Source organism: Pongo pygmaeus, chromosome 20 (genome assembly GCF_028885625.2).
Source record: "Pongo pygmaeus isolate AG05252 chromosome 20, NHGRI_mPonPyg2-v2.0_pri, whole genome shotgun sequence".
Lineage (NCBI taxonomy): Eukaryota > Metazoa > Chordata > Mammalia > Primates > Hominidae > Pongo > Pongo pygmaeus.
In genome coordinates, this window is record NC_072393.2 from 2,309,069 (window position 1) to 2,334,825 (window position 25,757).

A 25,757-nucleotide genomic window follows, 5' to 3' on the forward strand; every position below is an offset into this window, starting at 1 on the left:
GCAGTGTAAGGAGCTGATACACAAGGCCAGGATGGGACTGGTTGGGGTCTCCAGGCTGGAGGGACCCCCGGTGAGCAGGCATGGGTCCCACAGCCCGGGACAGCTTCAGCTTTTATTCGCCATCTGCTGCTGCTAGGTGTTAGACGCTGGACTGAGCAAGCTGCACACATCATCTCTGCTGTTTTCCCTTTTTTTTTTTTTTTTTTTTTGGTGGTGGTTGTTGTTTTGTTTTGTTTTGTTTTTGAGGCAGAGTCTTGCTCTGTCGCCCAGGCTGGAGTGCAATGGCGCATCTCGGCTCACTGCAACCTCCACCTCCCGGGTTCAATTGATTCTCCCGCCTCAGTCTCCCGAGTAGCTGGGATTACAGGCGTCCACCACCACGCCCGGATAATTTTTTATTTTTATTTTTTTGTAGAGACAGGGTTTCACCATGTTGGCCAGGCTGGTCTCGAACTCCTGATCTCAAGTGATCCGCCCGCCTTGGCCTCCCAAAGTCCTGGGATTCCAGGTATGAGATGCCGTGCCTGGCCTCCTTTTTTTTTTTTTTTTTTTTTTTTTTGACACAGGGTCTTGCTCTGTCACCCAGGCTGGATGGAGTGCAGTGGTGCAATCACAGCTCACTGCAGCCTTGACCTCCTGGCCTCCAGAGATCCTCCCACCTCAGCCTCCTGAGTAGCTGGGACTACAGGTGTGCACCACCATGCCCGGCTAATTTTTAATATTTTTTCTTTTAGAGCTGGGGCCTTGCTATATTGCTCAGGCCAGTCTCAAACTCCTGGGCTCAAGCAGTCCCTCTGCCTCGGCCTCCCAAAGTGCTAGGATCCCGGGCATGAACCCCCGCTCCCGGCCTGCAATTTTTCTTTTCACAGCCCTGAGATGACGGTGCAACATTAAAACCCGTGCAGAGGGTAGCTTCTTCTCCATGAGCCGAGCAAACCATGCCCCCACGGCTGCTTCCTGTAAACCAGCTCCTAAGCCCGGCGTGCGTTTGCTCTTCTGACGGCACAGGAAGTCAGGCTCAGCGAATTCCAGCTCAGAGCGGGCTCTGGCAGCTTCCAGGCAGCTCCACAATGAGGCGGCTGCGCTTTTCCAGTCTGCTCATCAAAGCAGACCCAGCCTTGTGTGGCGCGGCGTGCCGGGGTGAGTCAGCCCCGGGGGAAGGTGGCCTTGAAGGCGGGAGGGGCCGCCGGCCTGCAGCAGCAACGTGAGAACAGAAGCAGCCTTCATCTGGCTTTAAAACTTCCAGAACCAGTAGCTTTATAGCTCGCGGGGCACCTGGACTCTTTCCTCCTGGGGGTCTGGCAATCCCCCACCCCTCACCCCTCCAAACCTCTGCCTGCCTCGAAAAAGGAAAGAAAAATAAACCCCAAGCAACAAAACCAGCAGCCAGATTTGGCAGGAGGGGAGACAATGCTTGGAGTGGAAACGTCAGCCCTTCCCCGTGGAGGGATGACTGCTTCTGAGAACACAGTGTTCAGAGACAAGAGAGACAGGGTGTTATGTTTAGAGAGGAAAAGATCCAAACCCAAACAAAATGGAACAGTAGTTTGGGAGAGAAGAGAAGGCTCCGAGGCACTGTGAGGAACAAGTCGCCTTCGTACAGTGGCTGGGGCAGCTGGGTTTGCAGAGAGCTGTGTCCCCGGGCACCTGTGTCAGTGTGCACATCTGCACGCCCGCTGTGGGCACAAGGGCCTCAGCCATAAGCACCCCTGGGAGCCATGAGGACCTCAGTGCATCTCACAGAAGCCCCTGAGGACAGTGTGCAGTGGCGCGATCTCAGCTCACTGCAATCTCCGCCTCCCGGGTTCAGGAGATTCTCCTGCCTCAGCCTCCCGAGTAGACAGGGTTACAGGCGCCCCCCACCCCCACCACGCCCAGCTAATTTTTGCATTTTTAGTAGAGATGGGGTTTCACCTTGTTGGCCAGGCTGGTCTCGAACTCCTGACCTCAGGTGATCTGCCCGCCTTGGCCTCTCAAAGTGCCGGGATGTTAGGCATGAGCCACCGTGCTGGGCCAACAGTGGCTCTTAATGGCAGGGGGTGGTGATTAAGCCCCGCCAGGAAACCCTGGGCGATGCCTGGGACATCTGTGGTTGTCGGGGTTGGGGGAGCTCCTGGCATGGAGTGGGTGGAGGCCAGGGATGCTGCTCAGCAACCATAAGTGCCCAGCACAGCCTCACCCCAGAGAAGGCTCTTACCCCACTGTCCACACTGCTGAGGGAGGAGACCCTGAGTTAATTATTTGGGGAAAATGGGGTTCAGTCCCTACTCACATCAGAATAAGCTTCCAACAGGGCAGACTGTGAACCAGGGGGACCCCCAGCTCCTGGGATTCACCTCCTCTCTCCCTCCCAACTCGGTGTGGATTTCATTGTGTGCAGCCTCCTGGGACCTCAGCACGGCAGAGGATCATGGGACGCAGAGTCTCTTGGGGGTCCGTGGAATCCCCTATCCCTGGGGGTTTCACCTGGAGGTAATTCCGCCCCCCAGGGGACCCTGGGCGATGTCTGGGGACATCTGTGGTTGTCATAACTGGGGGGTGCTCCTGGCATGCAGTGGGTGGAGGCCGGGACACTGCTCAGCACCCTGCAGTGCCCAGGATAGGCCCCACCTCAGAGAACAATCTTGCCCCCAGGTCTACAGTGCCTAGGGGACCCTGGTTTAGACTGTGCAGAAAGGTGCACATATAGGCCGGGCATGGTGGCTCATGCCTCTATTCCCAGCACTTTGGGAGACCAAGGCGGGTGGATCACTTGATGTCAGGGGTTCGAGACCAGCCTGGTCAACATAGTGAAACCCCATCTCTACTAAAAAAAATTTGAAATTAGCTGGGCATGGTAGCGCATGCCTGTAATCCCAGCTACTCAGGAGGCTGAGGCAGGAGAATCGCCTGAACCTGGGAGGCGGAGGTTGCAGTGAGCCAAGATTGCGCCACTATACTCCAGCCTAAGCAACAAGAGCGAAACTTTAAAAAAAAAAAAAAAAAAAAAAAAGGCAGGTGCAGTGGCTCATGCCTGTAATCCCAGCACTTTGGGAGGCTGAGGCGGGTGGATTACCTGAGGTCAGGAGTTCAAGACCAGCCTGGCCAACATGATGAAACCCCCTCTCTACTAAAAATACAAAAAAATTATCCGGGAGTGGTGGGGCACCTGTAATCCCAGCTACTCGGGAGTCTGAGGCAGGAGAATTGCTTGAACCCGGGAGGCAGAGGTTGCGGTGAGCCAAAATCGCGCCACTGCACTCCAGCCTGGGCAACGGAGCGAGACTCTGCCTCAAAAACAAAACAAAACAAAACAAACAAATGAAAAAGAAAGGTGCACACAGCTTCAAGAGCGGACACAGGGCATCAGGGTGAGAAGGCACAGGGCGAGGGTCAGGCGTTGATGTGTCCCCCTGGCAGCTGGGATGCACACCCCCCACAACCTGCCATGTTCTCACCAGGACGCCAAAGAGGGGACCCACGCAGAGCCCAGGGAGCCCGACTGACATGGAAACTTCAATACAAGAGACAGGTCTGAGACTGGCCACACCTGCTGCCCGCTCCACAGAACCCCAGGGCCCCCTCAGCAACCAGGGTCTGCATGCAGAGACCCTGCACCTGCAGCCTCTCCAGGGCCAGGTCGCCCAGCAGGGCTTGGGAGGGCGGCTGTGTGCGGGGCCTTCCGTGCCAGCTCTGACCGTTGGTGGTTCTGTGACCTCAAGGCAGGGCCGTGGGGCCCAGGGCTGCAGTGGGGGGGGCCTCTGCCACACGGAAGGGAGGGCTGCACCCTGGCTGGAAAACAGCGCCTTGTGACTGTCCCTGTCAGCGCGGGCCCTTTGCTCTCAGGCTAAATCGGTCCCCAGGGCAGCTATATTTAGAAGGGGCTAAAGAGAGGGAATGAATGAGGTGCCCACGAGAAAGTGAAAAATAGACCAGCGGGGCAGGTCCCGCCGCTGCCTTCGGCCGGAGCTTGGAGCCTAAGAATGAGCCGGCTTGTTCAGACAAAGAGGCCGCGATGACAGAGGGTGACGCGCCGCCAGTGCGGGTTTGGTCGCCGCGGTGACGGGAGCAGGAGAAAAGAAAAGCTGCTCTCTGTCCACCCGGCGGTGGGGTCGGCAGGGGCGGGGGATGACCACGGTCATGTGAGAGTTTGCAAGCCCGGGAACCGGGGCCGGGCCAGGACACTGAACCCCGTGGCTCCTGTCACTCCAGTTCTGGGCTTCCCGGCTGAGGAAATGCTGTCACCCTGGCCCCGGGCCAGGGCAAGGGGCAGTGCCGGCCTCGTGACAGTGGTGCTCGGGAGCTGAAGGGCAGGAGGGTTAGGAAGAGACCAGAGGGCAGTACCGGGCCTTCCCACCTCGGCACAGGTGGGTCTTTCTCCACTCAGGCCCCCCCTGAAAACTCCTACACATCCTGCAAAGCCCCACCGATGTCATCCCCTCTTAGAAGCCCCTGATCACAACCATCTATGCACAGCCAGTCTTGGTACGCTGGCAGCTCCCTGGACGTTCGTTGTGTCCTGTGACATTGTGGCTGCTGCACACGACAAACGTTTCTCATCTCACAGCTCTGGGCTCAGAGTCCAACATGGGCCTCACTGGGTTAAAATCAATGCATGGACAGGGCTGGTCCCTCCTGGAGGCTCCAGGGGATAATCCCTTTCCCGCCTTTCACCTAGAGGTGCCCGTATCCCTCGGCTCGGGACCCTTCCTCCCCCTTCACAGACACAGCACAGCCTCTTCCAGTATCTCTCTGACTCTCACCCTCCTGCCTCCTCTCGTGAGGATCCTGTGAGGTCACTGCGCCCCCCGGATCATCCACGGTGGTGCTCTCATGACTCAGGGGGTCCTTCACTCAATCCCACCTGCAGAGTCCCTTTTTCCGTGTGTGGTGACACAGCCACAGCTCCCAGGGATTAGGACATGGATGTCTTTGAGACCTTTGTTCTGCCAACCCCAGGCACATCCCAGACGCTGGGTACCAAAGACGCCACTTGGATAGGAGGGGCTGGAGGCCATGGTGCAGGGAGTTCACGGAGGGTGTTACTTCCCGGAACCCACTCTGTTCCCAGGGCTGATCTCCTTCCCAGGACAGAGGCTCCCAGGCCCAGGCAGCCCTCGGACATGGAGTGCCTGCCCCACCTCCATCCATAGCAGGTGCTGCTCCTGTGCATGGGCACGCATGGCCTGGTGCGCCCACCCCTCTGGGCTCTGCAGCAGGGGCTGGCCCATCCGGGCACACACATGGCCAAGGATGGACCTCGAGCCTGGGGTTCTCTGCTGTGGCCTGTGGGCTCCAGGTCACGTCATCAGAATGGCTAGAGGTCACCAGCATCGTGTGTGACATCTCCAGGGCCACCCCACTCCAGCCCTGGTATTGTTAGGAAGTCCTAGAAAACTACAGGCCCAGGGAGGTTCTCCCTGAGGGCTAGGAATCATTAGGGATGTTTTCATGTTAACAATGAAACAAAACAAAACAAAACAAAACCAGGTATGGTGGCTCACGCCTGTAATCCCAACACTTTGGGAGGCCAAGGCAGGCGGATTGCCTGAGCTCAGGAGTTTGAGACCAGCCTGGGCAACGCGGTGAAACCCGGTCTCTACTAAAATACAAAAGAAATTCGCTGGGCGTGGTGGCATGCACCTGTAATCCCATCTACTCAGGAGGCTGAGGCAGGAGAATGGCGTGAACTCGGGAGGCAGAGGTTGCAGTGGTTTGAGATCACGCCATTGCACTCCAGCCTGGGCGACAGAGCGAGACTCTGTCTGAAGAAAAAAAAAAAAAACCTAGCCAGGCCCAGTGACTCACACCTGTAATCCCAGCACTTTGGGTGGCTGAGGTGTGTGGCTCACTTGAGGTCAGGAGTTCGAGACCAGCCTGGCCAATGTGGTGAAACCCCATCTCTACTAAAAATACAAAAATTAGCAGGGTGTGGTGGCGCTTGTCTGAAATTCCAGCTACTCGGGAGGCTGAGGCAGAAGAATCTCTTGAACCCAGGTGACGGAGGTTGCAGTGAGCCGAGATCACACCACTACACTCCAGCCTGGGTGCAGAGTGAGACTCCGTCTCAAAAACAACAACAACAACAACAACACCCAATAGCAAATAATGGGATGAATTTCAGTTTGAGAGACTTCCTGCTGTGAAGAGCTAAAGTCTAAGGGAGGGGTCTCAACTAGATGGGACTGTGACCCCCTCCTAGGAGACACTGGGTGATGTCTGGGGACATTTGTGGTTGTTATGACTTGGGGGTGCTCCTGGCATGTAGTAGGTGGAGGCCAGGGATGCTGCTCAGTGCCCTGCAGTGCCCGGGATGGCCAGCACGGTGGCTCACGCCTGTAATTCCAGCACTTTAGGAGGCCAAAGTGGGTGGATCATTTGAGGTCAGGAGTTCAAGACCAGCCTGGGCAACATGGTGAAACCCCATCTCCACTAAAAATACAAAAAGTAGTCAGGCGTGGTGGCGCTCGTCTAAAATTCCAGCTACTTGGGAGGCTGAGGCAGAAAAATTGCTTGAACCCAGGAGGCGGAGGTGGCAGTGAGCTGAGATCGCACCATGGCACTCCAGCCTGGGCGACAGAGCAAGACTCTGTCTCAAAAAACAAAACAAAACAAAACAAACAAACAAAGACAACCCCATCTCAAGAATAATCTGACCCTAATGTCAGTGATGCTGAGACCCAGAGACCCTGGTCGAAGGGATGTTCCAGCCAGGAGCGGGCTTTCTCGTAAAATGTGCATGTTGTTTGCGTCCCGACAGGTTCAAGTGACAAAGCTGGGTAGGCTGAGGCCACCAAAGGGTTTCCTCGGTCCCTGTTCCTGCCACACACCTTGAATCCTCAATGCCAAGGCAACTCCAAACCCGGGGGACCCCAGGGGGGACACTAGGTCTGGACATGAAGGTTTGGCAGCAAACTGTCAGGACCCCTGGAGAGAACCCTGACTCCTGTGCCAACCCAACTGTGTCTGGCTCAATGCTCGATGCTCAAACACAGCAAAGGGCAAGAAAGCAAGTCCAGGATGTACATTTTGGCAAAAATGGCAGCCGTGGGGCCGGAGGTGGAGGAGGACATGGAGGGAGGGCTTCAACAGGGCTGTGGTTTTTTTTGGTTTTTTTTCTTTTAGATGGAGCCTCACTCTGTCATCCAGGTTGGAGTGCAGTGCAGTGGCGGATCTCGGCTCACTGCAACCTCCACCCCCTGGGTTCAAGCAATTCTCTGCCTCAGCCCCCTGAGTAGCTGGGATCATAGGCTCCCGCCACCACACCTGGCTAATTTTTGTATTTTTAGTAGAGACGGGGTTTCACTATCTTGGCCAGGCTGGTCTTGAACTCCCGACCTTGTGATCCACGTGCCTCGGCCTCCCAAAGTGCTGGGATGACAGACGTGACCGCACTGGCCGGGGCTGCATTTTCATCTGGAGGTTTGCACGGGGCCGGGGCATTGTGAGGCTAAGCATGGGAATTTCAGTCTCTCCTCCAGAACCTTCTGGAGAGACACCACTGCAGCTACCACGGCTGCAGCTACCAGGCACCAGGCACCAGCTGACCAGGAGGGAGGAACCATAAGGCTGCCGTGTCTGGGGTCAGCCAGCAGGCCGGGGGTGAGGGCGGGGGTGACAGGGGAACCAGCACACTTGTTGTGCACAAAGTTCCTTGTGACAGTGAGTTCGTCTTGGCCTCTGTCCCAAGATGAGGTTTTGATGACACACATGGAATTTCTAACAATGAAATGGAGTGTGTGGTTTTGCTCACGCTTACATCCCCTTTTCTTGTCTATCCAAATTCCATTACGCCTTTTCTTGCTAATGCAGAAACACGGCCAAGTCCTGGGCTGCCCCAGGAAGTGCCGAGGCCTCTTGCCGCTCTCAGTGGAAAAGGGAAACGTGGCTGCCTTGGGGCTGAGGTGCCCTGATTCTCAGAATCCCTGCGGGATGGGGAAAGAGTGTTTGGGTTGAGACCGGCTCACAGGAAGTGGGTACAATGCAGGAGAAGGAGAGGCTGGGAGGCACTCTCTCATCCAGCCGCCGTGGTGACCCTCCTTGCTGGCTTATTTTGAGACGGAGTCTTGCTCTGTCGCCCAGGCTGGAGCGCAGTGGCGCAATCTCGGCTCACTGCAACCTCCGCCTCCCGGGTTCAAGCAATTCTCCTGTCTTAGCCTCCCGAGTAGCTGGGATTACAGGCATCCAACACCAAGCCTGGCTAATTTTTTTATTTTTTGGTAGAGTCGCGGTTTCACCATGTTGTTCAGGCTGGCCTTGAACTCCTGACCTCAAGTGATCTCTGCCCACCTCAGCCTCCCAAAGTGCTGCGATTACAGGCAGGAGCCACCGCTCCCAGCCACCTCTGCTCACCTCCTCACCAAGCCCCAGCTTCTGTGACTGTCCCCCAGGGAGAATGACCATGGCCCTGCTGGGCTCTGAGGGGCTTGTGCAGATGAGCAGGTGGCCGGCACAGCCTGAGGGACCACCAGCTGCTCTGTGGCCAGAGTCTCGTGACTCCAATCCCGCTCTGCCTCTGGCCAGCCCCGGGGCCTTGCCGTATCTTTTGGTTGCTGAGCCTCAGTTTCCCCACCTATAAAATGGGGACAATGAGCCCTGCTCCCCAGGGATCCTAGGAGAACTAAAGGAATTGGAGCAGTGGATCTGGCCTGCAGGGGGCACGGGAGAGGCATCTGCTGAGTCGCTGAGTAGGGGGAGCTGAGGACCAGGGAGGCGTCAGTGGTGGAGATGGCCGGGCTGCTGGGAACAGGGCCAGGGGACTTAGCCAGGGCCTGACGAGAGCTGCCTGATGTCACTGCTGGAGCCTCTTGTCATCCCTCCCAGCAGATGCTGCAGCACAGGGACCTAATCCCCACGGCACGTGGCCACGTGGCTGGCAGCTTGAGCCTGCGGCCTGGAGACACCTGAGCCCTGCCCAGGCAGCTCTGTGCCACCTGCCGTCCAGCCGCACTGCCATCAGCCAGCATGTGTGTGTCCCAGAGGACCGGGTTCAGGGCAGGCTCCAGGGACTTCACCCTGGCCGTCTGACCTCCAGCAAAGGAGGTCTGGTCTCCCAGTCAGTAAACAGGAGGGAGGGAAAGGACTTCTCCATGGAGAATATATTCACGGAGAAGGATGTAAAAGGATCCAGACCAGACACTGTGGGCATGTGCGACCCCTCGGCCATTGGCCACATTTTAAATCATCACTGTCTTCGTCATCATCCTGAGTGTCAGGTGTGTGGGGGCCGGGACTAGGGTGAGGCCATGAGGCACTCACCCTGGGGGAAAAATCTAGGGAACGCCAAAAAGCCCTGCCATGCTGGTAAATCACATTTTCATACAATCTTTTATTATTTATATATAAATATATTTATAAATATATGTATTTATTAATATATAAACAAATATATATTTATAAATATATAAAAACATATATACATATTTATAAATAAAATATATATTTAAATTATATATATATATATATTTTGAGACAGAGTCTCACTCTGGCTCCCAGGCTGGAGTGCAACGGCACGATCTCAGCTCACTGCAACCTCTGCCTCCCGGGCTCAAGTGAGTCTTCTGCCTCAGCCTCCCGAGTAGCTGGGACTACAGGCATGCACCACCACGCCTGGCTAATTTTTTTAATTTTCAGTAGAGATGGGGTTTTGCCATGTTGGCCAGTCTGGTCTCGAACTCCTGACCTCAGGCGATCCACCCACCTTGACCTCCCAAAGTGCTGGGATTACAGGCGTGAGCCACCGCACCTGACTGCTTCTTCTATATTCACAGCTGCCCCCCAACGCTTACATTCCCGCCTGAGCTCCGCCTCCTGTCACATCAGCAGCGGCATCAGATTCTCACAGAAGCGTGAACCCTATTGTGAACCATGCATGCGAGGGATCTCGGCTGCACGCTCCTTATGAGAATCTCATGCCTAATGGTCTCGACTGGCCAACACGATGAAACCCGTCTCTACTAAAAAATACAAAAAATCAGCTGGAAATCGCTTGAACCCGGGAGGCGGAGTTTGCAGTAAGCTAAGATCATGCCACTGCACTCCAGACTGGGCAACAGAGAGAGACTCTGTCTCAAAACAAGCAAACAAAAATAATCTAATGCCTGATGATCTGTCACTGTCTCCCATCACCTCCAGATGGGACCATCTAGTTTTTATTTGTTTGTTATTGAGACAGAGTCTCGCTCTGTTGCCGAGGCTGGAGGGCAATGGTGCGATCTCGGCTCACTACAACCTCCGCCTCCTGGGTTCAAGCGATTCTACTACCTCAGCCTCCCAAGTAGCTGGGACTACAGGTGCCCACTACCACGCCAGGCTAATTTTTGTATTTTTAGTAGAGATGAGGTTTCATCATGTTGGTCAGGCTAGTCTCGAACTCCTGACCTCAAGTGATCCGCCCGCCTCAGCCTCCCAAAGTGCTGGGATTATAGGCGTGAGCCACCACACCCAGCCCAGGGACCATCTAGCTGCAGGAAACAAGCTCCGGGCTCCCACTGATCCCACATTATGGTGAATTGTGGAATTATTTTATTATATATTACAATGTAATAATAACAGAAATAAAGTGCACAAAAAAAAGTAATGCGTTTGAATCGTCCCCAAACCATCCTCCCAGCTCCCCCACCACCCACCTCCCCACTGTCTGTGGAAAACTGTCTTCCACGAATCCACTCCCTGGGGCCAAAAAGGTTGAGGACTGATGCCTTAAGGAACCAGAAAAGGACGAACAAAGGCAGCCCCAAGCCAGCAGGAGGAAGGAAATTGTAAAGATCAGAGCAGCGATAAACGAGACGAGATGAGAAAAACTGGCGAGTCGACGAAACCAAAAGTTGGTTCTTTGAAAAGAGCTAGGAGATTGACAAACCTCTAGCAGGGCTGACCGAAAGCAAAACCAAAAAAAAAGGAAATAAGATGCAGATAACTACAAGCAGAAACGAAAGGGGGACATTACTACCAACTTTATGGAAATAAAAGGCATTATCAGAGAACACCGTAGCGTCATGAAGCACTGTGTGACACCCAATTAGGTAATCTACACGAAATGGACAAATTCCTAGAAAAACGCGAATGGAACAGATCAGCGATGGTTTCAGGTTCCACTCACATCTCTTAGATACTGCCAGCACGGTGCTGAGCATATATATATATATATGTAATATATATATTATATGCAATATATTACGTTATATATTATATGTAATATATTACGTTATATATTATATGTAATATATTACGTTATATTTTATATGTAATATATTACATATAATATGTACATGTAATACATATATTACATACATGTACATATTACATGTAATTTATATTACATGTACATATTGTATGTAATATATTATATTACATACATGTACATATTATATGTAATATATTACATACATGCACATATTACATGTAATGTATATTACATGCATGTACACATTATATGTAATATAATATTGCATACATGTACACATTACATACATGTACACATTACATACATGTACACATATGTAATATATTACATATGTATATTATATGTGATATATGTAACATATTATATGTAATATATGTAATATATTATATATTACATATGTGTATATATTATATGTGTGTGTATATATGTATACACAGTGGCGTGTGCCTATAGTCCCAGCTACTCAGAGGCTGAGGCAAGAGGATTGCTTGAACCCAGGAGTTCGAAGTTGCAGTCAGCTATGATATAATACTATATTATAGCAGTGAACTATAATATTATATATAATATATAAAATATATATATATTTTTTCTTTTCTTTAGAGACCTGGTCTCACTCTGTTGCCCAGCATGGAGTCCCGTGGTGCAATCACAATCACAGCTCACAGTAGCCTCCACCTCCTGGGCTCAAGTGATCCTTCCACCTCAGCCTCCCAAAATGCTAGGATGACAGGTACGTGCCACCACACCGGGTATATTTTTTAAGAGATCGGATCTCGCTCTATCACCTAGGCTGGAGTACAGTGGTGCAATCATAGCTCACTGCAACCTCGAACTTCCGGGTTCAAGCAATCCTCTTGCCTCAGCCTCCTGAGTAGCTGGGACTACAGGCGCGCACCACTGTGTATACATATATGTAGGTATATGTGTGTATAAAATATATATGATATATATATTTTTTGAGACAGAGTCTCACTCTATTGCCCAGGCTGGTATACAGTGGCATGATCTCGGCTCACTGCAACCTCCGTCTCCTGGGTTCAAGTGATTCTCCTGCCTCAGCCTCTGGAGTAGCTGAGATTACAGGCACCTGCCACCATGCCCTGCTAATTTTTGTATTTTTGGTAGAGACGGGGTTTCGCCATGTTGGCCAGCCTGGTCTCAAACGCCTGACCTCAGGTGACCCACCTGCCTCGGCCTCCCAAAGTGCTGGGATTACAGGTGTGAGCCACTGTACCTGGCCATTTTTATATTTTTGTATCTACATCCTTGTTTAATCTTTGCAACCTTCTTGCAAAATGGAGAACGTCATCTCCACTGCAGACAGTTGACAGGAACCCACCCAAACGGGGTAGAGCTGGTAAAAGCAGATCTGGGATTTGAACTCAGGTTTCCTGGCTCTGAGCCCGGAGCCCTTTTATGGGATGACTCAACCTCCCAATGTGTCAGGCACACATAAAAGACTGGGGCTTGTTTGTTCCTTTTTCTAAAAAACAAGAGATTCCAAGCTCATGAAGTAAGAGAAAATGCCACATACCTTTTTTAGTTTTCCCAGGAATCACAGCTTGCTGTACACCCTGTTTAAAAAAGGAGAGAGAAGGAGAAAAGCATGGTTACATATTTTTTACTTACAAGGAACTCACAGAGCTACCTCCGGCTTTTATCGGAGAACGACGTTGCCGTCCCCAAAAACGAGGCATGGGAATTCGAAACGGCTGTGCCCTCCGGAGAAAACGGGGGCAGAATCAACTTTATTCTTTACCACCGATCCGTGCGGAAAAGACCTGGATGCTTCTCTTGCTGGACAACAGGGCAAATTATCTTCTAGAAACTTGTGTTATTCCATTTCAGAACAAGGAAGCCCCAACCCCACAGTCAAAGTCCAGTCCATCAGACACACCAGTGCAAGAAAAACAAAATATCCAGGCCCGGAGCCTTCCCATGGAATACTTCGGTGTTTTTCCATCTCTGATTTCTACTTTTATGTAAGCCACGTGCCGGGCAAAGGGAGAGGTGGAAAGTGGGAACTGGGGACAAACCAATTAACCCCGAATGGAGGAAGTGACAGGTATACGGGGGGGCAGGAGGGCCGGGGGGTCTCATGTGAGCCGCCCAGGGCCAGGAGGTCAATAGGAAGGAAAGAACGGCTCCAGGCCCCCGTGATTGGTCTCCGGGGGTCGGGGTGGCGGGGGGGGAGGGGGAGGGTTGGGGCCTTTGGAGCTGCGGTTTTCCATGGAAGGGAATCCTCTGCTCCAAGCCGGGCCCTGCATAGAGCCAGGCCCCGCATCCGTCTCCGATGCAGAGTGCACGGATCGTGAGGGGGGGGGGGGGCCCACGGGGACCACCTTCCGTGGTCTTTCCTGACTCCCGCTAAGGTCTGGAGGGAGAGGCAGGCAGAGATCTGCCCCCTCCAGCTTCGCGGCAGCCTCCTATTTCGTGGACAAGCAGGCCCGAGGCAGGCAAAGGCCCCTGCCTTGCTGAGCGTCTACACCGGCCGAGGTCATGGGGCCGGGACTTGCGCACAATGAGCCCAGATGCCAGGTTCTGTGTCTCCCGGTTAGGCCACCGCTGCTCTGCTGCTGAGCCGCCGGCCTCACTTGGAGAAGCCAGGAGCTGCACTGCTGTCAGCTCTAGGGGAGGCCCTGTCCTGCGTAGCGGGGCTCACCCTGCAGTGGGCTTGCCCGGCGAGGTCAGCAGACACCCCTGCACCGGGCCCAACCCAGGCCCAACTTCCTGAGCTGCTGGAGGACGGGCTGGGCCGGGTTCACGTGGCCGAGGCTGTTTCCCTCCTGCCCTGAAGGGCCCCTGTGGTCTCTGAAGCCGGCCAAGCCCCTCTTCCATCACAAACATTTGCTGTTTCCACAAACCAATGGGTTTTTTTCCACCGACACAAAGAAGAGCCACATGTCTGCTGCTCCTGGGCTGGAGTCCGGGCCGCGCACACACGACACTTTCTCAGCAGCCCTGCACCCCGGGGGCTGCAACGGAGGCCAAGGAAGCTGAGGTCGGCGGGAAGCCTCCTCGCCTTGCAGCCAGCTGGGGAGGCCGAGTCCCGGCTTTCCCGGGGGCTCCCGGGTCTCAGCCGCAGCAAGGCGGTGACTGAGGTCACCTTCTCCTAAGCCAGGGTCTCTTCCCCCACCCAGCATTACGGACACCAGCGCCGGATTGTTCTCTGGGGCGGGACCATCTGGGCTCTGCAGAGTGCTGAGCAGCGCCCCTGGCCTTCACCTGCTCCATGCCAGGGGCAACCCCCAGATGTGTTGGCCACAAATGTCCCCAGACAATGCCCAGGGTCCCCTGGGGGGCAGAATCACTCCGTGTGAGATCCCTGACCTCTTAGTGACCTAGAGACATCCAGGGGGCTGCCTCCCCTCCCACCTCTACACATACACACACACACACGCACACTCACACACATGCACGCACACATAGACATATGCACACACATGCACACACGCACACTCAGACACAAGCACACAATGCACACGTGTACTACAACACGCACATGCAAACACACGCACACACACGTGTACACACAAGACACGTGCACACACATTTGCATGCACACACAGACACGCACAGACACGTGCACACACAGACGTGCACACACAGACGTGTACATACACAGACACACATGTGCACACAGACACACACGTGCACGCACACAGACACACATGTGCACGCACACATGCACGCAGGGGCGAGAGCCTCCACCCAGTCCTGCATCTAAAGCAAGGTCCTGCTAGTAAACATGCACAGACTCAAGAAACGAGGGGCTGCAGGACTTTTCCTCCCTCCTGCCCAAAGGCGTCTGCACTCACAAAAGACTCAGGCTCCGCCTGGCCGGGTCAGCGAATGGAGTTGTAGCACCGTTCCAGGACCATGATAGAGAAAGACGGGAAATTAGACTTCTGACCTGTCACAAACTCTGAGTAAGTGCGACGTGCCCAGGCCAGCCTGGTGTGACCTCAGCTCCTGATCCATAAGATCAGGACAGTGACTGAGGATGCTGGGGCCACCTCACCTGCAGCCCTGGGTCAGCCTCAGAACCCACAGGACTTTCACCCTGCCCCAGGCCATGGCCCTTGACCAGGGAACCACAGCTCCTCATTCTGATGGGGTGACTCGGTACATTTCTCCCTCAGGCTTACTTTTTTTTTTCTTTGAGATGGAGTCTTGCTCTGTCGCCCAGGCTGGAGTGCAGTAGCGTGATCTCGGCTCACTGCAGCCTCTGCCTCCTGGGTTCAAGCGATTCTCCTGTCTCAGCCTCTCAAGTAGCTGGGACTACAGGCACGGGCCACCATGCCTGGGTAATTTTTTGTATTTTTAGTAGAGAGAGGGTTTCACCGTGTTAGCCAGGATTGTCTTGATCTCCTGACCTCGTGATCCGCCCACCTTGGCCTCCTAAAGTGCTGGGATTACAGGTGTGAACCCCCACAGCCGGCCTCTCAGGCTTACTTTTAGGTGGCTGGAAATATCGCTTTTCATGAGCACACTGTATTATTTTCATCATCCTTGCCACCGATGGGCACTGTGTCTTTTTTTTTTTTTTTTTTTTTTTTTTTTTAGATAGGGTCTGTTACCCAGGCTGGAGTGCAATGGTGTTATCACAGCTCACTGCAGCCTCAACCTCCTGGGCTCAAGCGATCCTCCCTCCTCAGCCTCCTGAGTAGCTGAGACTACAGGCGCATGCCACCACACCCAGCTAATTTTTATTCCTGTAGAGACGGGGTTTTGCCATGTTGCCCAGGCTGGTCTCAAACTCCTAGGCCCAAGCGATCCTCCCACCTTGGTCTCCTAAAGGGCTGGAATGACAGGTGTGTGCCACTGCACCTGGCCAGCAAAAAAGGTTTTAAAGGCAGATGATCAAACCGTGTGTAGAACCTCAATTTTTAAAAATAAGAGTGTGTGTGTACATGTCTGGGGAAAGGATAAAGTGCTGGGATTGTGGATGATTTTCCTCTCCTTATGTGATTCTCAGATTCTGTAAAATGAAGTTCTATAACTTTCTTTCCTCTTTTTTCTTTTTCTTTCTTTCCTTTTTTCTTTCTTTCTTTCTTCCTTTCTTTCTTTCTCTCTGTCTCTTTCTTTCTTTCTTCGCTCTCTTTCTCTCTTTCCTTTTTATTTCTTTTTTTTTTTGAGACAGGTGTCATTCTGTCACCCAGGATGGAGTGCAATGGTGCGATCTCTGCTCACTGCAACCTCTGCCTCCTGGGCTCAAGCAATTCTCCCGCCTCAGCCTCCTGAGTAGCTGGGATTACAGGCATGCACCACCACGCTTGGCTAATTTTTGTATTTTCAGTAGAGACGGGGTTTCACCAACATGGCCAGGCTGGTCTCAAACTCCTGACCTCAAGTGATCCACCCACCTTGGCCTCCCAAAGTGCTGGGATTATAAGCGTGAGCCACTGTGCCCCGCCAGTTATATTCCTTTCATAGTCACAAAGAATACACACACACACACACACACACACACACACACATATACACATACGTATATACACAGTTGATTTGATTCTCATTATTTGTGGTAGTTCTGCTCTGTGAAGTCACCACAAAAACTGAGTTTGCAAATACGAATCATTGCTCCTAGAGAACATTTTTGCAGGGTTAGTTTCCTTTGAGTTTCAGGAAACTTTCCTTTATCTGATCAATACATGACCTGTTCTGTGTGTCTTTTTTTTTTTTTTTTTGGAGACAGGGTCTCGCTCTGTTGCCCAGGCTGGAGTGCAATGGTGCAGTCTCAGCTCACTGCAGCCTCAGTCTCCCGGGCTCAAGTGATTCTACTGCCTTGGCCTCCAGAGTAGCTGGGATTACAGGCACCCACCACCATGTCCGGCTAATTTTTTTTTTCCAAGATGGAGTTTGGCTCTTGTTGCCCAGGCTGGAGTACAATGGTGGATCTCGGCTCACTGCAACCTCTGCCTCCCGGGTTCAGGAGATTCTCCTGCCTCAGCCTCCCTAGTAGCTGGGATTACAGGTGTGAGCCACCATACCCAGCCTGATTTTTTTTTTTTTTTTTTTTTTTTGAGACCGGGTCTAGGTCTGTCACCCAGACTGGAGTGCAGTGGCAAGATCTCAGCTCACTGCAACCTCTGCCTCTCAGGTTCAAGTGATTCTCCTGCCTCAGCCTCCCAAGTAGCTGGGATTACAGGCATGCACCACCATGCCCAGCTAATTTTGTATTTTTAGTAGAGACAGGGTTTCTCCATGTTGGTCAGGCTGGTCTCCATCTCTTGACTTCGTGATCCACCTGCCTCGGCCTCCCAAAGTGCTGGGATTACAGGCATGAGCCACTGTGCCCGGCTAACTTTTGTATTTTTTGTAGAGATGAGGTCTTGCCCAGGCTGGTCTTGAATTCTTGGGCTCAAGCAATCCCCCCGCCTCAGCCTCCCAAAGCACTGGGATTCCAGGTGTGAGCCCCCGCGCCCGCCCTGTGTCTTTCCTTTCAAAGGCGCCTTCTTTTTTTTTTTTTTTTTTTTTAGTAGAGGCGGGGTTTCTCCATGTTGGTCAGGCTGGTCTCGATCTCTTGACCTTCTTGACCTTGTGATCTGCCCGCCTCGGCCTCCCAAAGTGCTGGGATTACAGGCATGAGCCACCGCACCCGGCCAACTTTTGTATTTTTTGTAGAGAAGAGGTCTTGCCCAGGCTGGTCTCGAACTCTTGACCTCGTGATCCGCCTGCCTCAGCATCCCAAAGTGCTGGGATTACGGGCGTGAGCCACCATGCCCATCTCAAAGGCGCCTTCTTGAATGCCTATCGATGACGTGAGTGTTGAACAGGGCAGCTGCTCTTTCAGTCCTGCCTGAGTGAAGCTTCTCTCACCTAATGGTTCCTGCACGAGGCCCCGAGGGACACGAGAAGGGGCCTCAGCACGACGCCTGGGGCCACTGCAAACAGCAAAATCACCAAAAAGAGCACAAAAACGCAAACCCCGAGGCTCTCACTCGACAGTAATGAGGGTGCGGTCCACCTAGGAAGGGAAACGGTGAGGCGGAGTGTGGCCTGGGCTCAGGGAACGCACGCCCACCACTCTAATTTCTGTCTCTCTGTGCGTGTCCAAGGATAAGAGGGAAAGGACCCCAGGCATTGATTTGGGGTTCACAAATACGCACCATCAAGCCGGCGAATTTGCAAATACAGACTCCGTGAACGACCAAGGGGACTACAGTACAAACCCAGCCTGTCCCTTGCGCCCCCTCCGTGTGCTGAGGGCCTGGCCGTGGCAGGAAGGAGGGGACCGCCTCGGACCCCACATCACCCCATCCCACAGGTGTGTCTCCCACCGGCCCCCAGGGTCGATTCTCAGGAGAGGAGGTCCAACCTGCTTTAGGGGGCCCAAGCAGGACCCCTGTACCTCCACATCTTATTTCTGTGTCCCACCCAGCCCTTCCCTTGAGGCAGTGATTCTCACCTGGGAGTGGCCCTGCTCCCAGGGGACCCTGGGCGGTGGCTGGGGACATTGTGGTTATCCAGACTTGCGGGTGCCCCTGGCATGGGGTGGGCGGACTCTGCAGTGCCCAGGACGGCCCTGCTCCCGAGAAGGATCCAGCCCCGATGTCCACAGGGCCCGGGGGGACCCTGAATTCATTATTTGGGAAAAGGCTGGGCGCGGTGACTCATGCCTGTCATCCCAGCACTTTGGGAGGCCAAGGTGGGTGGATCACTTGATATCAGGAGTTCGAGACCAGCCTGACCAACATGAGGAGACCCCGTCTCTACTAAAAATACAAAAATTAGCCAGGCGTGGTGGTGGGTGCCTGTAATCCCAGGTACTCAGGAGGCTGAGGCAGGAGAACTGCCTGAACCTGGGAGGCGGATGTTGCAGTGAGCCGAGATCGCACCATTGCACTCCAGCCTGGGCGACAGAAGGAGACTGTCTCAAAAAAAAAAAAAATTATTTGGGAAAACAATTAAGTGCAATTTCTGCTCACAGTAGGCATCAGAATAAGCTCCTGATGGGGCAGACGATGTGTAAACCACGGGGACCCCCAGCTCCTGGGACTCACCTCCTCTCTCCCTCCCCACTCAAGGTGTGGATTTCAATGTGTGCAGCCTCCTGGGACCTCAGCAGGGCAGAGGATCATGGGACGCAGAGTCTCTTGGGGGTCCGTGGAATCCCATAACCCAGGGGGGCTCAACCAGGATGATTCTGCTCCCAGGGGATGCTGGGCCATGTCTGGGGACATCTGTGGCTGTCACGACTGGGGGAGCTCCTGGAATGGAGTGGGTGGAGGCCAGGGATGCTGCTCAGCACCCTGCAGTGCCCAGGTTGGCCCCACCCCAGAGAATGACCCGGGCCCCAGTATCCATGGTGCCCTGGGGAGACCCTGGTTAGGTCCTGTCACAGTTGTGGTGTCATCAGCACCACTGCCCTTCTGTGCCCAGGAGGGGCCCTGCCCTCCCCCTGTCCCTTCCTCTCTGCACCCCATCCTGGGTCTTTGACCCTCCCAGATCTCAGCACTCTTGGACACACAATCCCCACAAGAGCCTCTCTCAGAAGGATAGAAATGACACTGGTTGGCCAGGCGCGGTGGCTCATGCCTGTAGTCCCAGCATTTTGGGATGCCGAGGTGGGTGGATCACCTGAAGTCAGGAGTTCAAGACCAGTCTGGCCAACATGGTGAAACCCCATCTCTACTAAAAATATTAAAAAAAAAAAAAATTAGCTGGGCATGGCGGCAGGCGCCTGTGATCCCAGCTATTCAGGAGGCTGAGGCAGGAGAATCACTTGAACCTGGGAGGCAGAGGTTGCAGTGACCCGAGATTGCACCAATGCACTCCAGCCTGGGCGACAGGAGCAAAACTCTGTCTAAAAAAAAAAAAATGACACCGGCTTCTTTCTCTTCTTTGCACTCTGAAAAGCACCTGAGAGCAAAGTGCCCAGCAGAGGCAGCTGCCCCGGGGCGACCCGAGAAACAGGAAACCCTGTTTCTGAGCTTCGCAGGCTCTTCTGGGAGACCAGCGGGTAATCCCCTTCCTCTGACATTTCTCTGAGAAGTTTCTCTGCATTCTGCTTCTCAGAAAGAAACCTGGGTCTGGGGCAGGCATTCACGCCCTCCACCCACTCAGGGGTTTGCAGTAACACCCTTGGGATCTGCAGGTTCACACAGAGCCGGAGCCCTGAGTCACCACAGCCCCAGAGCTGCCAGGGTCCCCACCTGCTCAGCCCCAGGAACACACATCTACAGCGGATTCCTTTTTCTTTTCTTTCTTTTTCTTTTTTCTTTTTTTTTTTGAGATGGAGTCTGGCTCTGTCGCCCAGGCTGGAGTGCAGTGGCGCGATCTCGGCTCACTGCAACCTCCACCTCCTGGGTTCAAGTGATTCTCCTGCCTCAGCCTCCCAAAGTGCTGGGATTACAGGCGTGAACCACCGTGCCCTGCTCCTTTTCCTTTTCTTTTAAATGATTAACGCTCATGATTTCTGTTCAGCTGAAAGCTACACTCACTTTCAATACCTACAACAGGGTTTTCCCCCTGGGCACTGTGGACATTGAGGCCAGATCCTTCCCTGGGGTGGGGCCATCCTGGGTACTGCAGGATGCTGAGCAGCATCCCTGACCTCCACATACTCCACGCCAGCAGCAGGTGCCCCAGACATTTACCGAGTGTACCCTGGTGGTGGGGGTACAGAATCGCTCCCAGCGTACACTGGAATCTTAGGGGATTCCACAGACCCCCAAGAGACTGCGTCCATGATCCTCTGCCCTGCTGAGTTCCCAGAAGGCTGCACACATTGAAATCCACACTCTGAGTGGGGAGGGAGAGAGGATGTGAGTCCCAGGAGCTGGGGTCCCCCTGGTTTATACCATCGGCCCCATCGGGAGTTTATTCTGGTGTCCAGTGTGAGCAAGGGACAGATTCAATCTTTTTCTTTTTCTTTTTTTTTTTTTTTTGAGACAGAGTCTCGCTCTGTCGCTCAGGCTGGAGTGCAGTGGCGCGATCTCGGCTCACTGCAAGCTCCGCCTCCCGGGTTCACGCAATTCTCCTGCCTCAGCCTCCCGAGTAGCTGGGACTACAGGCGCCCACCACCACACCTGGCTAATTTTTTTTTGTATTTTTAGTAAAGACGGGGTTTCACTGTGTTAGCCAGGATGGTCTCGATCTCCTGACCTCGTGACCCGCCTGCCTCTGCCTCCCAAAGTGCTGGGATTACAGGTGTGAGCCACCGCGCCTGGCCCAGTATTTTTCAAATAATGAACACAGGTCTCTCCCGCTCTGTACTCTGGACATTGGGGCTGGATCGTTCTCTATGGTGGGGCCGTCCTCGGCACTCTAGGGTGCTGAGCAGCATCCCTGGCCTCCACCCACTCCGTTTCGGGAGCACCCCGCAGTCGTGACTACCAGAAATGTCCCCACACTCTACTCAGGATCCCAAGAGAACCACTCCCAAGCATTATTGAGGTCACACTTTTTTTTTGTTTTTGTTTTGAGATAGGTTTCATTTCTGTCGCCCAGGCTGGAGTGCAGTGGCACGATCTTGGCTCACTGCAACCTCTGACTACCAGGTTCAAGTGATTCTCCTGCCTCGGCCTCCCTATAGTAGCTGGAACTACGGGTGTGTACCACCACGCCTGGCTAATTTTGGAATTTTTAGTAGAGATGGGGTTTCGCCATGTTGCCCAGGCTGGTCTTGAATTCCTGACCTCAAGTGACCCGCCCATCTTGGCCTCCCAAAGTGCTGGGATAATAGGCATGAGCCACCACGCCCAGCCCAGGTCACACCTTTGAACCCTTCAGTGGGCTCATTTTATGTGTGAATTTTTAGCTTAATTGTCAACTGTCGAGTTATTTAAACCTTCCCACCGAAGCGTCCTTGGTCCAGAGAGGATTTGAAGCTCATACATAAACAACACAGCAGCATTGCAAATCAAGGAATGGAGGAGATGGTGAAGATGGTATTTGGGGGTGTTGGGTGGGGTGGGAGAAACAGCAGGGAAAAATCAAAGGATGGTTAGCCAAATGAGAATGGCATTTGTGTGTGTAAGGGCAGGCTCCTAAACAGGAGTGTAGCTAATTTTCAACTCAAGAAAAAGAATGTGTATTGAATGCAGTGGGTTGAATAGTGTCCCGCAAAAGCTCACGTCCTCCTGGAAGCTTGGCACGTAACCTTCTCAGAGATAGGGTCTCTGCAGACGGAAGATGATACGGATCTTGGGATGAAATCAGCATCCTGTTTGTAGGGTGGGCCCTAAATCCAATGACTGGTGTCCTTTGAAGGAGGAGAGACACAGGCTGAGATTGGTGGCTCACACCTGTAAACCCAGAACTTTGGGAGGCTGAGGCGGGAGGATCGTTTGAGGCCAGGAGTTCGAGACCAGCCTGGCCAACATGGTGAAACCCCATCTCTACCAAAAATACAAAAATTAGCCAGGCGTGGTGACGTGCACCTGTACTACTCGGGAGGCGGAGGCACGAGAATTGCTTGAACCCAAGAGGCGGAGGTTGCAGTGAGCCGAGACCGTGCCATTGCACTCCAGCCTGGGCAATAGAGAGAGACTCTGTCTCAAAAAAAAACAAAAACAAAACAAAAACCAAAGCTGTTTGCGTCAAAGGAAGGGTCGGTTAGTTCCTTCCCTCCAGGACTGAATCCATGAGAACTGCAGAAATTTAGGATTAGGAACCAGTTCGCCCAGGGTTCCTAAAGCCTGCAATCACTGGGGGAGGCCCATCCCACCGGGAAGAACCTGATTGAGTGGTCTGGGGTGTGCTGGGCACAGGGCAGTTAAGACTCCAGGTGACAGTTACCGGCAGGTCAGGGTGGAGCCTGTGTGAGGCCAGCCCTGAGTCCTACAGGAAGCGGCTGCGGAGTCTAATGTGCTCAGTGCTTCTGCAGGGGACGGGCGGAATGATGTGTGCAAACATTTTAAACCATGGTAGAGGCCGGGCGCGGTGGTTCACGCCTGTTATCCTAGCATTTTGGGAGGTCAAGGCGGGTGGATTACGAGGTCAGGAGTTCGAGACCAGCCTGGCCAACATGGTGAAACCCCGTCTCTACTAAAAATACAAAAATTAGCCAGACGTGGTGGCAGGCACCTGTAATCCCAGCTACTCGGGAGGCTGAGGCAGGAGAATTGCTTGAACCGGGGAGGTGGAGGTTGCAGTGAGCCAAGATCACACCACTGCACTCCAGCCTAAGCAACAGAGTGAGACTCTGTCTTAAAAAAAAACTAAATTAAAATTAAAAATTAAAAATAAATAGATAAATGATAGTAGAAAACAACAACTTAAAAATTAAAACATCAAATTCTGCCCTCACGAAGTTTTCTGTGCAGAGTGTGAGGGGAAAGGAAGCATTCTTTTTATTTTATTTATTTATTTTTATTTTACTTTTAAGGAGGGATTAAGACCCACAAATAGCCAATTACCTTGGATGTCACAGGTGGTAGATCATGAGCACACCTTTTCTGTAAACGATCAGAGAGGAGACACTTTGAATCTGGGGGCCAGAAGGTCTCTGTGGACACTGTTTATCTCTGCCTGCCCAAGTAGTGAGAAAGCGGTCGTGGATTATATGTAAATGAGTGGGTGGGGCCATGTGCCAATAAAACTTTATTTGTAAAAACAGGCAGAGGGCCAGATTTGACACATGCACAGGCTATGTCTGCAGAACCCTGAGCTGCAGAGATGAACAGCCTCTGAAGTCAAGGACTGGCAGTTCCTCAAAACGTTAAACACAGTTTCCATGTGTCCCAGCAATTCCAGGCCTAGGTATCCGCCTAAGAGAACTGAAAGTTACGTCTACACAGAAACTTGTATAGGAAAGTTCACAGACGCATGAGTCATAACAGGCAAAAGTGCAAACAGCCCAAATGCCCGTCAATGGATGAATGGATAAGCACAGTGTGGTCCATCCGTTTAACGGAACAGTATTCAGCCATCAAAGGAACGAGGCTCGGACACAGGCCACGGCATGGATGCACCTTGAGGATGTGTCACGCCCAGTGAGAGAAGCCAGACACAAAAGGCCATGCAGTGTGTGATCCCATTTCTTTTTTTTTTTGAGACAGAGTCTCACTCAATCTCCCAGGCTGGAGTGCAGTGGTGCAATCTCAGCTCACTGCAACCTCCGCCTGCCGGGTTCAAGTGATCCTCCTGCCTCAGCCTCCTGAGTAGCTGGGACTACGGGCGTGTGCCACCATGCCCAGCTAATTTTTTGTATTTTTACTAGAGACAGGGTTTCACCATGTTGGCCAGGCTGGTCTCGAACTCCTGACCTCAGGTGATCTGCCCACCTCAGCCTCTCAAAGTGCTGGGATTATAGGCGTGAGCCACCACGCCCAACTGTGTGATTCCGTTTCTATGAAATGTCCAGGACAGGCCCATCCAGAGAGGCAGGAAGTGGATGCGTGGGTGTCGGTGGCTGGGTTGGGGGGATAGAAAATGACTGCTAATGGGGTTGGGGTTTCCTTCAGGGGGAAGGAATGTTCTGGTCTGACAGTGGTAATGGTTGCAAAACCCTGTGAATATACTAAAAACATTAAATTGAGTCACTTAAATGGGCGAGTTTTATAGCATGTGAATTACATTTCAATTAAGGAGAAAAAAAGGAATAAAGAGAGATGTCACGGCAGAGACAATGTCCTAACCCAGAGGGGCGGCGTGGGTGCGGATATGGAGTTGGAAAGGCTGTGGGGGCAGACTGTGTGCAGAGGCCTGGGCTGGGGCAGCACCCTGAGTTCAGAGCTGGGACGTGGGTGTGGAAGGGTGCAGGGGACGGGGGCCCAGAGTCGAGTCAAAAATGGCCTTGAGGCCAGGTGCAGTAGTTTACACCTATAATCCCAGCACTTTGGGAGGCCGAGGTGGGCGGGTCACCTGAGGTCAGGAGTTCGAGACCAGCCTGGCCAACATGGTGAAACCCCATCTCTACTAAAAACACAAAAATTAGTCAGGCACGGTGGTGCATGCCTGTAATCCCAGCTACTCGGGAGGCTGAGGCAGAAGAATTGCTTGAACCTGGGAGGCGGAGGTGGCAGTAAGCCGAAAGCACACCACTGCCCTCCAGCCTGGGTGACAGAGCAAGACTCCATCTCAAAAAAAAAAAAAAAAAAAAAATGCCTTGGCTGCCTTGTGGAGGGTTTTAGCCCCTTGCTGGGGCCGGAGGAAGTCGCAACGGTGAGAGGGATCTGTTTAGGGTGGAGGGGATGCCTCAGCGTCTCATTATGACATCTACCATTCCTCATCCATAGAAAATACTACTTTATGACCACGTTGGTAGAAGAACAAATATGAGGCAGGTGGATGGTATTCTTCTGATTTTAAAGGAAATTAAAGGCTGGGCGTGGCGGCTCATGCCTGTAATCCCAGCACTTTGGGAGACCAAGGCAGGTGGATCACCTGAGGTCAGGAGTTCGAGACTAGCCTGGCCAATGTGTCGAAACCCTGTTTCTACTAAAAAATACAAAAATTAGCTGGGCATGGTGGCAGGCGCCTTTAATCCCAGCTACTCGGGAGGTTGGGGCCTGGGAGGTGAGCCGAGATCGCGCCACTGCACTCCAGCCTGGGCGACAGGGAGAGACTCCATCACAAAAAAATAAAATAAAATAAGTAAAATAAATAAATTGAGGCTGGGCACGGTGGTTCACACCCGTAA

At 52.9% G+C, this 25,757-nt stretch overlaps 1 protein-coding gene across 1 annotated transcript in view; it reads right to left on the reverse strand.

Moving 5' to 3' along the window:
* GNG7 (G protein subunit gamma 7) overlaps window positions 1-25,757 on the reverse strand; it is a 193,012-nt gene that overhangs the window by 31,532 nt on the left and 135,723 nt on the right. Inside the window, exon 3 of the mRNA XM_054465488.2 lies at window positions 12,702-12,741. The gene's annotated coding sequence lies outside the window, so the exon portion shown is untranslated. The remainder of the gene's footprint in view (window positions 1-12,701; window positions 12,742-25,757) is intronic.